The 18,218-nt window shown below is 40.4% G+C and overlaps 1 protein-coding gene across 2 annotated transcripts in view; it reads right to left on the bottom strand.

The window, feature by feature from the left end:
- Nucleotides 1-18,218, bottom strand: part of LOC126203755 (probable ATP-dependent RNA helicase kurz) — a 134,753-nt gene that overhangs the window by 86,129 nt on the left and 30,406 nt on the right. The window lies entirely within an intron of this gene.

An 18,218-nucleotide genomic window follows, 5' to 3' on the forward strand; every position in this document is an offset into this window, starting at 1 on the left:
ATCTGAACTCAACATACATCAAGAAGAGAGACAGAGAAGCTGTCTATAGAAGCTGTCTACACCTTCTTGGGGCAAGATAACATCAGCTTGTTTGCAAACTTCAAAATTTGATCATCAACTCTACCAAATGGCTTAAAAGATCACAAGAAATTAGTCATTACTTCAAAAGGAATGAATGACCTGTAAAACTGTATTTCACACTCTGAGAAATCAGGTCTTATTTACTCATCTCTCCTCTGCAAGACTCAAATCATTAAACGAGTGATGACACAAGTTATGTCAATGCAAGCTCTTCCCCCCTTCCCTTTAAGAGCTACATTATTAATCAAATGAAACTATAGTGTTTCTGAGACTTTTTCAAGTCTGAAGTATCTACAATGTATATACACAGACTGAAGCAACAAATGAAAATTTGTATCAAGACAGGGATTTAAACCTGGGTATCCCGCTAACTAGGCAGATGTGCTAATGACTATGCCAACCTGTTACAGTGGCTTTACACAACTGCACAGACTTCCCTAATATGCCTCTTTCCTCAACCCAATTTCCCATTCACACCTCAGGCCGCTTTGTATTCCCTGTAAACTCATACAGTATTGTAGAGGCTCTCCAACTGTATTCGAAAAACACCTCAGCATTGAACAAAACGGGGGATCGATCTTTCAATCAAATGAAACTATATGCTTCCAGAGACATTTTCAAATGTCAAATGTCTATGAAGTAAACATGCAGACTGAAGTGTAGAATGAAAATGATTAAATGAGGAGCTACATGACAGATGACCCAGTCAACACACAGGCAGCCCACAGTAAATGATAAACACCTGACAAGTGTGCTTATTACTGAGGCTACAGAAAAACTGACAAGTGACAGTCTGGGCTACAAAAGGTAGGAACCCTATTGAACACAAGAAAAGGGGGAAGCAAGAAAAGGGGAAAGCAAGAAAAGGGGAAAGCAAGAAAAGGGGAAAGCAAGAAAAGGGGAAAGCAAGAAAAGGGGAAAGCAAGAAAAGCATGAATTGAGGTAACATGCAAAAAAAGGGGGGAAATGGGAGGCAGCAAGTAAATGACAATAAAATAAATAAAACTAAATGATAAGGAAGGCAATAAGAAAGAAGAAAATGGAAGGCCTGGGAAAGGGGCCCCAAATGAATGGAACTTTAATGCAAAGTGCTGTGGGGCCATAACACATGTTAGAGGAACAGCTTACAATTGCACAATTAAGAGAATTATCTGGAATAAAAACCAACGGTGTTAATGAACAATGATGAATATGAGCAAGGAAACCAACGTATCTGCGAGGTACAATTCATTTGAAAGAAGAAATGGGAGTACGGGAAACAGACAGCATGGCTGCTTTCAAACAAAAAAATCAAATCAAGAGGAGAAAATAAGGTCAGTAAGTGTAAGAATGGATGAATACTGGACAAAGTAAAAGATCAAAAGAAAAGAAGCTGATCCCTATATGGTCCAGAAATGACAAAAAAGAGAGAGAGAAGACAGAGCAATGGTTAACAAGAAATGGTACATGTTCAGTTGCTGAAATGAAGGAAAGGTTGTTACATCAGTACTAGTACAATTAATACTAATAAAAAGTTGTTGATTAACTACAAATGAGGGCGAAAGGAAGGAAGATTATGGTTTAATGTCCCTTTTTATGTTAAGGTCATTATAGACAGAGAGAGAGAGAAAATTCTCAAACTGGGAGAGGAAATCAAACATGATGTTTCCTGCACGCCAGACATGAAGACTAAGACTGACTGATAATGTGTTCTAAAAAATCCAAATGAAAATTATACTGAAAAAATATATTTGTCGGACAAAGATTAGGATGAGTGCATGACATGCAAAACAAAGGAAGACTATGGAACAGAAGTCACTAAATGAGTAAAAACTGACTAATATACACTATTAACATATAGATGCCAGCAGCTAAGTTTGTGTGAGAGAGTAAATTCCTAGCACCAATGTCAACATGCAATTGTTATTGGGTGGTACGAATTGAGTAATATGTGTGTGTTGTCTAGGAGTATGAAGGAAACCCAATGAAAATAAAATTAAAATAAACTTAAAGCAAATGAAATGCTGATATGAGATAAAAGAAGGGGACTGGGAGAAGTGTGTAATTCATTTTCTTCTTCTTTTGTTTCTGTTGACAGTTTTGTCAATGCCCTAATCATCAACTCATCGATTGCCTCACTAAAATCTTCAAAAAATTGAGCATATTACTCCAATGTAAATATGTACTGAATACGAATGGCATGTAGTAGCTGCTGTCACAAACCCAACTGAGCACGTTTTGGACCAGCTGAAACTTGCAGTTGGTCACCACAGGAACATTCCTCACACACTGGGTGATCTCTGGATGGCTGACAGTGAAGAATGGGTCTGGCTTGAGCAGCAACATTTTGACCACTTTAAGGACAGCATCCCCAAAAGAAACCAGGCATATCCCAATGCACAGAGCGGAGCAACACAATATTAAGCCCGTATTACAAGATGCGCTTAAACCGTAGACCTATGCAACAACTCCACAAGCATGCATACCTGTAACTACAAGGTCGGTTCACGTAGACCTATTACACCATCCACGTGAGATATACCTGGCACGCATGCGCAGTAGACAGTGATAACGCGCGAAACGCAAACAGAACTGTCTGATCTCTTGTAAAGTCATTTGTTCTACACACGAAACACAAGGGGGACCATGTGACATATTGGAACATCATCGGTTTGAATTATTTATGTGACTCAAGGTTCTTATTTCATAAGAAAATGTTTATCATTATTTATTAAGTAACTGTTATTCTCTCATGTACGTTACTACTGTTCTGAATTACAAATTCAACATTTAGTTTTATATTATGACACTTGGTTACACAGGGATAAGTATTTATACAGCATTTTGCACATGGAGGACCCACTTGTTTTTGGAGCTACTGCTCTGGTAGTGACAATAAATCTTTGGATTAGGGCAGAACGACGACAAAAACAAAAAGCCAGACATTGTTGAGTTTGATCCTGGCTGAAAAAATGGGAGACAGGCAGGGGATTATATTCACTGCTTGTGAAAGAACTGAGGCTCGAAGATCCGCATGAATTTCGGAGCTTCATGAGAATGGACATGGCCTGTTTCGAGAAGCTGCTGTCTCCGATAGAAGATGGCATTAGCAAGAGTGACAGTATCATGAGGAGGCTGTCTCTCATTCTTGAAAGACAGAATTAAATCATATGTTTATACATTTTGTGATCATACCTATCTAGAATAAAATAATGGTAAATGCCATATTACAACACAGGCTGCGTTGTTTTCTGTTTTCTGGCGACTGGGGGATATTTTAAGACTTTGGCTTTTAGCCACAGAATAGCACAGCCCACCATTTCAAAAGTTGTTGTGGATATATGCACTGCAATTTGCAACACTTTAAAGGACCAATACTTAAAAGTGTACTTGTGTTATTTTTCCAAGTTTGGACTGTATATACGTGCTACTCAGAGTTTTGCAGTCCTTGTCTGTCGCACTGGGCTAAACTGCAAGGACTTTCTCCCTTTCACTGCCAGTTTCTCTTTTACGGCATGCTGAAATCAAGAAAGAGATGCAATCAAATCAAACACGAACTTTCGTAAACGAAGGCACTACGATAAAATCGAAAATCACCATATAATGTTATATGCAGACTACACAGAAAGAAATGATTTCCGATGTACCTTATTATGATACAGCAGGTCATACATACACCTTTCCTCACTGAATTCCTGATTTAAGACACTTAACTCCTCTTCGCTACACTTCATTTCTAGAATACGAAGCTATCAACAGAAAAAATCCTTTCACAAACAGCTAGTATAAAAGAGTCTACTGAAAAAAACAGTTTGTTTTCTGCATTTACGAAAACTGCTTACTGAAAAAAAGTGGAAGATCCCCAACACGAAAATCTGAAATTAGGCACTAGCCGTCTAGCAATAACCAAACAACAAACAGAAAGCACTGTGGTACACCCTTCTACACATGCACAAGTCATCGCTATCTACTGCACATATGCAGATTGAAGCCACTTTAGAACTGCTCTGTATTCTGGCACGCTAATAATGTGTCTGCTAATATTCATAAGTTCACCCGTTCTATTGCTAGATGGCTGTCTCGATAGACCAGTACCGTTCGAGGGCGGATCGACATGTAATACGCACTTTAAATGTTACCCAGTACCTGATTTTGATATCAAAGAAGTGTAATTTTGAATGAATATATTTATTTATTAGTATTTTTTTATTTTACAGTAAAGTAGTTGTTTTAATTTCTAAAGGCTTATTGCTTTATTCTATGCTTCAGTAGAACCTAAACAATATTCACTCCACGATATGTAGGTGATGCAACACTTTTTTTAAGCACTTTGCAACTCTCTAAGTGGTTCTACAATTTCACTATAAATTTGCAAAATTTTCTTTCTGGCATGTGCATATCCATTATTATAGTCTTATTACTTTAGCTAACCCCCCCCCCCTCCCCATGAACCATAGTTCTTGCGTTGGTGGGGAGGCTTGCGTGCCTCAGCGATACAGATAGCCGTACCGTAGGTGCAACCACAACAGAGGGGTATCTGTTGAGAGGCCAGACAAACGTGTGGTTCCTGAAGAGGGGCAGCAGCCTTTTCAGTAGTTGCAGGGGCAACAGTCTGGATGATTGACTGATCTGGCCTTGTTACGCTAACCAAAACCGCCTTGCGGTGCAGGTACAGCGAACAGCTGAAAGCAAAGGGAAACTACAGCCGTAATTTTTCCCGAGGGCATGCAGCTTTACTGTATGGTTAAACGATGATGGCATCCCCTTGGGTAAAATATTCCGGAGGTAAAATAGTCCCCCATTCGGATCTGCGGGCGGGGACTGCTCAAGAGGACGTTGTTATCAAGAGAAAGAAAACTGGCATTCTACGGATTGGAGTGTGGAATGTAAGATCCCTTAATCGGGCAGGTAGGTTAGAAAATTTAAAAAGGGAAATGGATAGGTTTAAGTCAGATATAGTGGGAATTAGCAAAGTTCGGTGGCAGGAGGAACAAGACTTTTGGTCAGGTGAATACAGGGTTATAAATACAAAATCAAATAGGGGTAATGCAGGAGTAGGTTTAATAATGAATAAAAAAAAGGAGTGTGGGTAAGCTACTACAAACAGCATAGCGAATGCCTTATTGTGGCCAAGATAGACACGAAGCCCATGCTTACTACAGTAGTACAAGTTTATATGCCAACTAGCTCTGCAGATGATGAAGAAATTGAAGAAATGCATGATGAGATAAAGAAATTATTCAGATAGTGAAGGGAGACGAAAATTTAATAGTCATGGGTGACTGGAATTCGATAGTAGGAAAAGGAAGAGAAGGAAACGTAGTAAGTGAATATGGATTGGGGGTAAGAAATCAAAGAGGAAGCCGCCTGGTAGAATTTTGCAAAGAGCATAGCTTAATCATAGCTAAGACTTGGTTCAAGAATCATAAAAGAAGGTTGTATACATGGAAGAAGCCTGGAGATACTGGAAGGTGTCAGATAGATTATATAATGGTAAGACAGAGATTTAGGAACCAGGTTTTAAATTGTAAGACATTTCCAGGGGCAGATGTGGACTCTGACCACAATCTATTGGTTATGAACTGTAGATTAAAACTGAAGAAACTGCAGAAAGGTGAGAATTTAAGGAAGTGGGACCTGTATAAACTGACTAAAGCAGAGGTTGTACAGTGTTTCAGGGAGAGCATAAGGGAACAATTGACAAGAATGGGGGAAAGAAATACAGTAGAAGAAGAATGGGTAGCTTTGAGGGATGAAGTAGTGAAGGCAGCAGAGGATCGAGCAGGTAAACAGAGAAGGGCTAGTAGAAATCCTTGGGTAACAGAAGAAATATTGAATTTAATTGATGAAAGGAGAAAATATAAAAATGCAGTAAATGAAGCAGGCAAAAAAGAATACAAACATCTCAAAAGTGAGATCGACAGGAAGTGCAAAATGGCTAAGCAGGGATGGCTAGAGGACAAATGTAAGGATGTAGAGGCTTATCTCACTGCCTACAGGAAAATTAGAGAGACCTTTGGAGAAAAGAGAAAAACTTATATGATCATCAAGAGCTCAGATGGAAACCCAGTTCTAAGCAATGAAGGGAAAGCAGAAAGGTGGAAGTAGTATACAGAGGGTCTATACAAGGGCGATGTACTTGAGGGCAATATTATGGAAATGGAAGAGGATGTAGATGAAATGGGAGATATGGTACTGCGTGAAGAGTTTGACAGAGCACTGAAAGACCTAAGTCGAAACAAGGCCCTGGGAGTAGACAAGATTCCATTAGAACTACTGACAGCCTTGGGAGAGCCAGTCCTGACAAAACTCTACTATCTGGTGAGTAAAATGTTTGAGACAGGCAAAATGCCCTCAGACTTCAAGAAGAATATAATAATTCCAATCCCAAAGAAAGCAGGTGTTGACAGATGTGAAAATTACTGAACAATCAGTTTAATAAGCCCCAGCTGCAAAATACTAACGCGAATTCTTTACAGACGAATGGAAAAACTGGTATTGGATTCCGTAAAAATATTGGAACACATAAGGCAATACTGACCCTACGACTTATCTTGGAAGATATATTAAGGAAAGGCAATCCTACATTTCTAGCATTTGTAGACTTAGAGAAAGCTTTTGACAATGTTGACTGGAATACTCTCTTTCAAATTCTGAAGGTGGCAGGGGTAAAATACAGGGAGCGAAAGGCTATTTACAATTTGTACAGAAACCAGATGGCAGTTACAAGAGTCGAGGGGCATGAAAGGGAAGAAGTGGTCGGGAAGGGAGTGAGACAGGGTTGTAGCCTCTCCCCAATATTATTCAATCTGTATATTGAGCAAGCAATAAAGGAAACAAAAGAAAAATTCGGAGTAGGTATTAAAATCCATGGAGAAGAAACAAAAACTTTGAGGTTTGCCGATGACATTGTAATTCTGTCAGAGTTAGCAAAGGACTTGGAAGAGTAGTTGAACGGAATGGACAGTGTCCTGAAAGGAGGATATAAGATGAACATCAACAAAAGCAAAATGAGGATAATGGAATGTAGTCGAGTTAACTCGGGTGATGCTGAGGGAATTAGATTAGGGAATGAGACACTTAAAGTAGTAAAGGAGTTTTGTTATTTGGGGAGCAAAATACTGATGATGGTCGAAGTAGAGAGGATACAAAATGTAGACTGGCAATGGCGAGGAAAGCATTTCCGAAGAAGAGAAATTTGTTAACATCGAGTATAGATTTAAGTGTCAGGAAGTCATTTCTGAAAGTATGTGTATGGAGTGTAGCCATGTATGGAAGTGAAACGTGAACGATAAATAGTTTGGACAAGAAGAGAACAGAAGCTTTCGAAATGTGGTGCTACAGAAGAATGCTGAAGATTAGATAGGTAGATCACATAACTAATGAGGAGGTATTGAATAGAACTGGGGAGAAGAGGAGTTTGTGGCACAACTTGACTAGAAGAAGGGATCGGTTGGTAGGACATGTTCTGAGGCATCAAGGGATCACCAATTTAGTATTGGAGGGTAGCATGGAGGGTAAAATCGTAGAGGGAGACCAAGAGATGAATACACTAAACAGATTCAGAAGGATGTAGGCTGCAGTACGTGCTGGGAAATGAAGCAGCTTGCACAGGATAGAGTAGCATGGAGAGCTGCATCAAACCAGTCTCAGGAGAGAAGACCACCACCACCACCACCACCACCACCACCACCACAACAACAACAACAACAACAACTTTAGCTACTCATTTAATCTTACTACAATGCTGACTTCCTCCACTAAATTTCTGCATTCACCGTTGAAGTTATTTGCTCCAGGGGGAAACCATAAAATGTCGTAAGCACTGATTGTGCAACATGCATTCCTTCTTCATTTTCCAAGTTTAAGGAGCTGAACTTCCTTACATATACACTGAAATATGAGAACTATTCAGAAAGCAGGGAATGTTTTGGCATTAAAAAAAACTAAGTACAAGAAATACATTTTATTACATACATCTGAAAGAGCGACTGACATACTAGTTTTCCACATAGTCACCAAACACATTGAGGGATTTATCATAGCAGTGGACAAGCTTTGAAAGACCTTCATAGTAAAATTCTGCCGCATGAGACTTCAGCCGCCTGGTGTTCCGCGTTGTCATCAAAGTGCTGCGTTGCAAGCCAGTTCTTCATCTTGGGAAACAAGTGGAAGTCACTTGGGTCAAGATCGGGGCTGTAGGGTGGATGAGGGAAAATTTCCCATTTGAATGAATTAAGGAATTCTTTAGTGAGGTTTAATCTACATCTACATCAACATCTACACTCCGCAAGCCACCCAACGGTGTGTGGCGGAGGGCACTTTCCTGTTCCACTCGCATATAGTTCGCGGGAAGAACGACTGCCGGAAAGCCACCGTGCGCGCTCGAATCTCTCTAATTTTACATTCGTGATCTCCCCGGGAAGTATAAGTAGGTGAAAGCAATATATTCGATACCTCATCCAGAAACGCACCCTCTCGAAACCTGGACAGCAAGCTACACCATGATGCAGAGTGCCTCTCTTGCAGAGTCTGTCACTTGAGTTTGCTAAACATCTCCGTAATGCTATCACGCTTACCAAATAACCCTGTGATGAAACGCGCCACTCTTCTTTGGATCTTCTATATCTCCTCTGTCAACCCGACCTGGTACGGATCCCACACTGATGAGCAATACTCAAGTATAGGTCGAACGAGTGTTTGGTAAGCCACCTCCTTTGTTGATGGACTACATTTTCTAAGGACTCTCCCAATGAATCTCAACCTGGCACCCGCCTTACCAACAATTAATTTTATATGATCATTCCACTTCAAATTGTTCCGCACGCATACTCCCAGATATTTTACAGAAGTAACTGCTATCAGTGTTTGTTCCGCTATCATATAATCATACAATAAAGGATCCTTCTTTCTATGCATTCACAATACATTACATTTACCTATGTTAAGTGTCAGTTGCTACTCCCTGCACCAAGTACCTATCCGCTGCAGATCTTCCTGCATTTCTCTGCAATTTTCTAATGCTGCAACTTCTCTGTATACTACAGCATCATCCGCGAAAAGCTTCATGGAACTTCCGACACTATCTACTAGGTCATTTATATATACTGTGAAAAGCAATGGTCCCATAACACTCCCCTGTGGCACGCCAGAGGTTACTTTAACGTTTGTAGACGTCTCTCCATTGAGAACAACATGCTGTGCTCTGTTTGCTAAAAACTCTTCAATCCAGCCACATAGCTGGTCTGGTATTCCGTAGGCTCTCACTTTGTTTATCAGGCGAAAGTGCGGAACTGTATCGAATGCCTTCCGTAAGTCAAGGAAAATGCATCTACCTGGGAGCCTGTATCTAATATTTTCTGGGTCTCATGAACAAATAAAGTGAGTTGGGTCTCACAAGATCGCTGTTTCTGGAATACATGTTGATTCCTACAGAGTTCATCCTGGGTTTCCAGAAATGACATGATATGCGAGCAAAAAACATGTTCTAAAATTCTACAACAGATTGATGTCAGAGATGTAGGTCTATAGTTTTGCGCATCTGCTCGACGACCCTTCTTGAAAACTGGAATTACCTGTGCTCTTTTCCAATCATTTGGAACCTTCCGTTCCTCTAGAGACTTGCGGTACACGGCTGTTAGAAGGGGGGGGGGGGGGGGGGGCAAGTTCTTTCGCGTACTCTGTGTAGAATCAAATTGGTATCCCGTCAGGTCCAGTGGACTTTCTTCTGTTGAGTGATTTCAGTTGCTTTTCTATTTCTTGGACACTTATTTCGATGTCAGCCATTTTTTTGTTCGTGCGAGGATTTAGAGAAGGAACTGCAGTGCGGTCTTCCTCTGTGAAAGAGCTTTGGAAAAAGGTGTTTAGTATTTCAGCTTTACGCGTGTCATCCTCTGTTTCAATTCCATCATCATCCCAGAGTGTCTGGATATGCTGTTTCGAGCCACTTACTGATTTAACATAAGAGCAGAACTTCCTAGGATTTTCTGTGAAGTGGGTACATAGAATTTTACTTTCGAATTCACTGAACGCTTCACACATAGCCCTCCTTGGGCTAACTTTGACATCGTTTAGCTTCTGTTTGTCTGAAAGGTTTTGGCTGAGTTTAAACTTGCAGTGAAGCTCTCTTTGCTTTCGCAGTAGTTTCCTAACTTTGTTGTTGAACCACAGTGGGTTTTTCCCGTCCCTCCGAACGCACCTGTCCAAAACGCATTTTACGATTGTCTTGAACTTTTTCCATAAACATTCAACATTGTCAGTGTTGGAACAGAAATTTTCATTTTGATCTGTTAAGTAGTCTGAAATCTGCCTTCTATTACTCTTGCTGAACAGATAAACCTTCCTCCCTTTTTTTATATTCCTATTTACTTCCATATTCAGGGATGCTGCAACAGCATTATGATCACTGATTCCCTGTTCTGCACTCACAGAGTCGAAAACTTCAGGCCTGTCTGTTATCAGTAGGTGCAAGATGTTATCGCCACAAGTAGGTTCTCTGTTTAATTGCTCGAGGTAATTTTCGGGTAGTGCACTCAGTATAATGTCACTTCATGTTCTGTTCCTACCACCTGTCCTAAACATCTGAGTGTCCCAGTCCATATCTGGTAAATTGAAATCTCCACCTAAGACTATAACATGCTGAGAAAATTTATGTGAAATGTATTCCAGATTTTCTCTCAGTTGTTCTGCCACTAATGCTGCTAAGTCGGGAGGTCAGTAAAAGGAGCCAATCTAGCTCGGTTGTTGAGTGTAACCTCCACCCATAATAATTCACAGGAACTATCCACTTCTACTTCACTATAGGATAAACTACTACTAACAGCGACAAACACGCCATCACCGGTTGCATGCAATCTATCATTTCTAAACACCGTCTGTGCCTTTGTAAAAATTTCGGCACAATTTATCTCTGGCTTCAGCTAGCTTTCCGTACCTATAACAATTTCAGCTTCGGTGCTTTCTATCAACGCTTGAAGTTCCGGTAATTTACCAATGCAGCTTCGACAGTTTACGATACCAATTTCTGCTTGGTCCCCACATGTCCTAACTTTGCCCCGCACCCTTTGAGGCTGTTGCCCTTTCTGTACTTGCCCAAGGCCATCTAACCTAAAAAACCGCCCAGTCCATGCCACACAACCCCTGCTACCTGTGTAGCCGCCTGGTGTGTATAGTGGACTCCTGACCTATCCAGCGGAACCTGAAACCCCACCACCCTATGGCGCAAGTCGAGGAATCTGCAGCCCACACAGTCGCAGAACCGTCTCAGCCTCTGATTCAGACCCTCCACTCGGCTCTGTACCAAAAGTCCGCAGTCAGTCCTGTCGAAGTTGCTGCACATGGTGAGCTCCGCTTTCATCCCGCTAGCGAGACTGGCAGTCTTCACCAAATCAGATAGCTGCTGGAAGCCAGAGAGGATTTCCTCTGATCCATAGCGACACACATCATTGGTGCAGACATGAGCGACCACCTGCAGATGGGTGCACACTGTACCCTTCATGGCATCCGGAAGGACCCTTTCCACATCTGGAATGATTCCCCCCAGTATGCACACAGAGTGCACATTGGTTTTCTTCCCCTCTCTTGCTGCCATATCCCTAAGGGTCCGCATTACGCACTTGATGTTGGAGCTCCCAACTACCAGTAAGCCCACCCTCTGCGACTGCCCGGATCTTGCAGACTGAGGGGCAACCTCTGGAACAGGACAAGCAGCCATGTCCGGCCGAAGATCAGTATCAGCCGGAGACAGAGCCTGAAACCGGTTCGTCAGACAAACTGGAGAGGCCTTCTGTTCAGCTCTCTGGACTGTCTTTCGCCCACTGCCACACCTCGAGATGACCTCCCATTCTACCACAGGTGAGGGGTCAGCCTCAATGTGGGCAGTATCCCGGGCAGCCACAGTCGTAGTCCGATCGGGGGATGCGTGGGACGAGCTGGCCGTCCCCGACAAACCTCCATCCGGACCCTCACAGTGATGCCCATTGGCAACAGCCTCAAGCTGTGTGACCAAAGCCAACACTGCCTGAAGCTGGGAGCAAAGGGATGCCAACTCAGCCTGCATCCAAACACAGCAGTCGCAGTCCCTATCCATGCTAAATACTGTTGTGCAAAGAATGTCTGAACTAATCTACAGAGAACACAAACAATTCGACACAACATTTAAACGGTTATTAAAATACAAGATTGCCTAGTAAATGCAGTAATGCTGCTACTTGCGCACTGCAAACACACTGTTCGGCGGCAGAAGGAGACTACGCGATTTTACACTATTCAGGTACTAAAACGCGATGCTGTAACTCTCAAATACTATAATATGCCCGAAATTTATGAATTAAACAATGCAAGTACCAGAAAACACACAAAGAAATTAAGAATTAAACTATGTAACAAATAAGTGAGCTAAGAGTATACGACTTGTTGCTAGCAGCTGCTTATCCAATGGCGGCAGCGAGGTCAGGCATTGTCATGCAAAAACAAAACTTCGGACGTCAGCTTTCGTCGGCGTTTGTTTTGAACTGCTATTCTACGGCTGTGCAAAGTTTGACAGTACCGGGAAGAATTTATGGTTGCTCCACATTCGAGAACATCAATAAGAAGCATACCTTGCCTATACCAAAACACTGTCGCCATCAACTTCCTTGCTGACAAGGTTTGCAAACATTTTCTTGGTTTTTGGGAGGGAACTTGTGTGCCCCCACTCCATGGACTATAATTTTGTATCGCAATTCACCTGTTTCACTCAAGTCTCATCATCGGTTACGATTCGATCCAGTAATGAATCACCATTTTTGTGGTAGGGCTCCAGAAATGTCAACGTTGCCCCCCATTCGCTGTTCTTTATGGTGTTCTGTAAGCATTTTGGGCACCCATTGTGCACAAAATTTGTGGTAGCCTAGCTTTTGAGTGACAATTTCAAACAACAAAGTCCGCAAAACTTGTGGAAAAGAAAGCAAAAGCTCCATTATTGTGAAGCGACGGTTTTCATGAATCGTTTCATCAACTTTAGCGACAAGATTGTCAGTCACAATGCTTGGGCGTCCACTCTTCTCTTCATCACGAACGTTGGTTCAGCCACTTTTAAACCAAATGCACCATTTCCGGATGGAACAGTCACTCATTACGTTGTTTCCATACAATTTGCACAGTTCACGATAAATTTCTGTAGGTTTTAGGTTTTTTGTCAATAAAAACCATATCACAAACCGCACCTCACAACTGGCAGGATATTTGACTGCAGCGCACATTTCAAATTTGAATACTGAAAAAACCAGACGCACAGAGACATTCTCGCTGTCATGGATGGATGCCGACTGAGCTGCCAAGCACGCACATACCAAAATATATGTGATCAGTGGGCGTCTAGCGGCATCAGATGGAAACGTTCCCTACTTTCTGAATAGCCGTTGCATGTTTCAATAAATGAAAGGTCTTGGTATCATTTTTGTGCAACTTGTTAACCATATGTGCCCAAAAGTTGAATGATATGAATAAACAATTTGATTAATGAAGAATGTAAAGCACTGGTTGTTAATACATGTGAGGAAGTTAAAAATTGGGTATACTATTTTTAAGGACATTAATTGTATCGAAAAGGAAACTCACATGAGAAAACTATAAAATTATGAGACAGGATTGTTGGCGAAATTTTTAGTACAGCCAATAGCCATGTCCACCTTCATCTCCCCTCATTCTCATAACAAGTAGATTCCTCTCTCGTCCTGTGGTCTGAAAGATCTGTTCTTTGCTTTTAACCTTCTCTGCCCTATCACCTTCTCCCAAGTTACTAAAGCTGGGATTCTTTTATACGTGTCTATGAGCAGTTCTATACATTTTAGATCCTTAATGTAAGCACTGGCCAGCAGTACTGCCTCATAATTTTTTTGGTATAGTACTTCCCATTATTGCAATGGCTTTTTTCCCTGGTAACACAGCTGTCCAAGAGAATTGATAATTTCTAATGTATAATAATATTTATTAAGTAATAAATTTTTTGGTTCCAAACCTTAAAAAAATCTGTTTCATTTTCTTGTTGGTGCCAGTGATATCCACATTTACATCCATACTCTATAAACCACTATGACGTGCATGGCAAAGTGTCTTCACACTGTACCAGTTATCATGGTATTTTCCTATTCCATTCACATTAGTCTAACCTTATCTTCATGATATCTGCAGATAATGTATTGTAGTACTGCATATTCCTAGCTTTGTCACTTAAAGTTGATTCTGGCAAGTTACTAAGCAGGTTTTCACAGGATAATTTGAGTCTATGTTCAAGTGTTAGTCAATTAACTTTTTTCAGCATGTCTGTGACACTCTCCTGTGGGTCAAACAAATTTGTGGGCATTCGTACTTCTCTTCTTTGTAAACATTTAGTATTAAATGTTAGTACTATTTGGTATGCGTCCCGCACACTTGAGCAACATGAGTCCCATGAGTGTTTTGTAGCAATCTGCTATGCAGACTGATTCCATTTCTCTAGTATTCTACCAATGAAATAATCTACTTTACCTGTAACTCTGCATATGCGATTGTCCCTTCTCATATTCCTGCAAACTGGTAAGCCCAGGTATTTGTAAGAGTTGACTGATCCCAAGTGTAGTTCACCGATATTGTCTCCATAGAACACGTTTTTTTTCTTTTTTCATTTTCCATATATGAGCATTTAAAGCAAGTTGCCAATCTTTCCACCACTTGGAAATCTTTTCAAGATTTAATTAAATATTGCTGCAGTTTCTTCTTCTTCTTTTTTAAGTTTGAGCTTAGTATTAGTATTGTCTGCAAGGTCATTAATATACACCATGGACAGCAACGATCCCAACACACTTTCTCAAGGCCCACCAGAAGCTACAACTTCATCATCTGTCAATGACTCTCCATCCAACATAGCATGCTGTGTCTTTGCTACCAAGAAATCCTCAGTTCAGTCACAAATCTCACTTATGACCATACTTTTGATAATAAATGTGTGTTTTGTAGTGAGTCAAATGCTTTTTGGAAGAGAATAAATATTGCACTTATGTAACTGCTTTGGCCCACATATTTAGGGTATCTTGTGAGAAAATGTGTGAGTGGAATTTCACATAATTGATGTTTCTGGTGGAACACATGCTGTCTGATATAAATTGTACTTAAGAAAAGGCAGTATTTCTTAAAAATATGTAAAAGCTGTGTTGGAAACATATAGTGCATGGACATGGCTCCCAAGTCACCACTGATTGGTAGAACTGTTGTGAGTGTGTACCGTCAGTTCTAGGTACTACAGGAAAGAAAACAGAATCAAACAAACAACAGATTTCTAGATGGTGATTACATAAAGAATGCCATAGTGTAATTCCAAGCATGATTCTGTAAGGGGTGTTTATGTTTCAAGAATTAAGGTGGTGGCAGTGAGTTTGCAACGATTATAACAATCTTCCTAATCAATGAGCACAGAGTAATGCTAATCATGTAAGCATAGAGTGTCTGAGAATCTCTCATGTTTTCATAGGAGTAATCCAGTTTATTGGTCATTTTTGTTCTATCCTAGTTAGTAGATGGGGATGATTTATTGTAAAAAAAAAAATAGCATTCATTAAGATGACACAAACATAAAGTCTTTCACAACCAGTTGTCTCAGCTGGGGGAAAAAAAACAACCAAAGGAACACAAATGTTTTTGTAGACCAGGGAAAGTAAAAAAATCATTGCAGTAGATATACTTTTCAGTCAGGAAACCATGAACTGATAAGTTTTCAGTGTGATGAAAAGATTGGCAACTTGCTTTAACTGCTCTGAAATGTAAACTTCTGCACTTCCAAGATGAAAAAAAAAGTAGAATCCTATGATTACAATACCAGTGAGTCATATTTGCAATTGGGTAACTAATGCCAATACCTGTGTGTATAAATCTACAGGAACACAAAATGGATTGATCACATAGGCTGTTGTAGGTAATGCAGGTGGCGACTGCACTTCATACATAGAATACTATGGAAATGCAATCAGTCTACAATGCACATTGCATACAAAACAGCTGTGGAACTCATCCTACAATACCGATCAAAACTGTGGGACTTTTACCAAATAAGACTACAAGGCAACATTGAAGCTACATTAATATGAGCAAATAAGGGCTGTAAGAAGTTTGATCTGAGATTTTTACATCAAATTCCACCATCATACCTTAACGAAAGATCTTGCTAAGAACCTGTGAAAATTCTGGTCCTACATAAGATTGCTAGAAAGGATTCTACACAGTAACTTGTTGACGCAGTCTTGTGTGACCATAGAACACAGAGAACGGAAAGCTGATGATTTAAATTTCGCATTTAAGAAGTCATTAACTGAGAAGAATCTTACAAATAAATCATTGTTTGACCACTGCACGGACTCCCATATGAAAGACATAGTAACAGGCATCTCTGGTGTAGAGAAGCAACTGAGAGTACTGAAAACAAACAAGTCACCAACTCTAGATGGAATCCCAATTCAGTTTTACACAGAGTGCTCCACAGCATTGGCCCACTACTTAGCTTGCGTTTATCACAAACCTCTTACCTAGCACAAAGTCCCAAGAGACTGCAAAAAAGTGCAGGTTACTCCCATGTATCAGAAGGGTAAAAGAATGGCTCCACATAATTACAGACCAATATCTTTAACATTGGTTTGCTGCATAATTCTTTAACATATTCTGAGTTTGAATATAATTAATTTCCTCGAGGTGGAAAAGCTTCTGTACACAAATCAGCACACATTTAGAAAGCATCACTCATGCAAAACTCAGCTTGCCCTTTTCTCACGACATCCTGCAAACCACAGACAGAGAGCAACAGGCAGATTCTACATTCCTAGGTTTTCGGAAAGTATTTGACATGGTACCCCACTACAGACTATTAATGAAGGTATGAGTATATGGAGTAGGTTCCCAGGTAAGCAAGTGGCTTGAAGACTTTTTTAGTAATAGAACCCAGTATGTCGTTTTCAATGGCACCTGTCTGTCAGAGACAAGGGCATTATCAAGTGTTACAGGACTACAGTTATTCTCTATATAGGTAAGGGTGACTACCAGTTTACAGTTGTTTGCTGATGACACTGTGGTGTACAGGAAAATGTCATCACTGAGTAACTGTAGAAGGATACGTGATGATTTGACAGGATTTCTAGTTGATGTGATGGACATCAGAATTTTATAAACATAGAAAAATGTAAGATAATAAGGATGAGTAGGAATAACAATTCTGTAACATTTGAATACATTATTAGTAGCAAGCAGCTTGACACGGTCACATCAATTGAATATCTACATGTAATACTGCAAAGCAATATGAAATAAATGACCACTTAAAGATGGTAGTAAGGAAGGTGAATGGTCGACTTCACTTTATTGGGAGAATTTTAGGAAAGTTTATATCATCCATACAGGAGATTGCATATAGAACACTAATATGACCCATTCTCGAGTACTGCTCAAGTGTGTGGGATCTGCAATAGCTTGGATTAAAGGAAGACACTGAAGTAATTCACAGGCATGCTGCTTGATTTCTTACCATTAGGTTCAATCAACAACAAATATTACGGAGATGCTTTGTGAACTCAAATGGGAATCTCCGGAGGGAAGACAACGTTCTTTTCACAAGGCACTACTGAGAAAATTTATACAATGGCATTTGACGCTGAGTGCGGAATGATTCTACTGCTGACAATGTACGTTTCACACAAGGACCATAAAGATATGACAAGACAAATTAGGGCTCGTAAAGTGACATATACACAGTTGCTTTTCTAACACTGCATTTGTGAGTGGAACGGGAAAGGAAATGACTATTAGTGGTACAAGGCGCTCTCCGCCGTGCACCATTCAGTAGCTTGCAGGGTATGTATGTAGTTGTAGATGCAGATGTAGAAGGACAGCACAAATGGTCGCAAGTGTGACTGACCTGTCGGTGAGTGTTAAAACAACTAAACTGGCAGATGCTTGAAGACAGATGCAAACTATTCCATGAAAGCCTTCTTAGAAAGTTTCTAGAACCAACTATTAAGTGCCAAATATAGGAATAAACTGCTCTCTATATGTCTCTCCCATAGGTACTGAAATGACAAAGTTAGATTAAAGACAGCACACAAAGAGGTAATAAGGCAATCATTCTTCCTGTGCTCCATACATCAGTGGAACAGGAAAAA

The sequence above is a fragment of the Schistocerca nitens genome, chromosome 9, assembly GCF_023898315.1.
Source record: "Schistocerca nitens isolate TAMUIC-IGC-003100 chromosome 9, iqSchNite1.1, whole genome shotgun sequence".
Lineage (NCBI taxonomy): Eukaryota > Metazoa > Arthropoda > Insecta > Orthoptera > Acrididae > Schistocerca > Schistocerca nitens.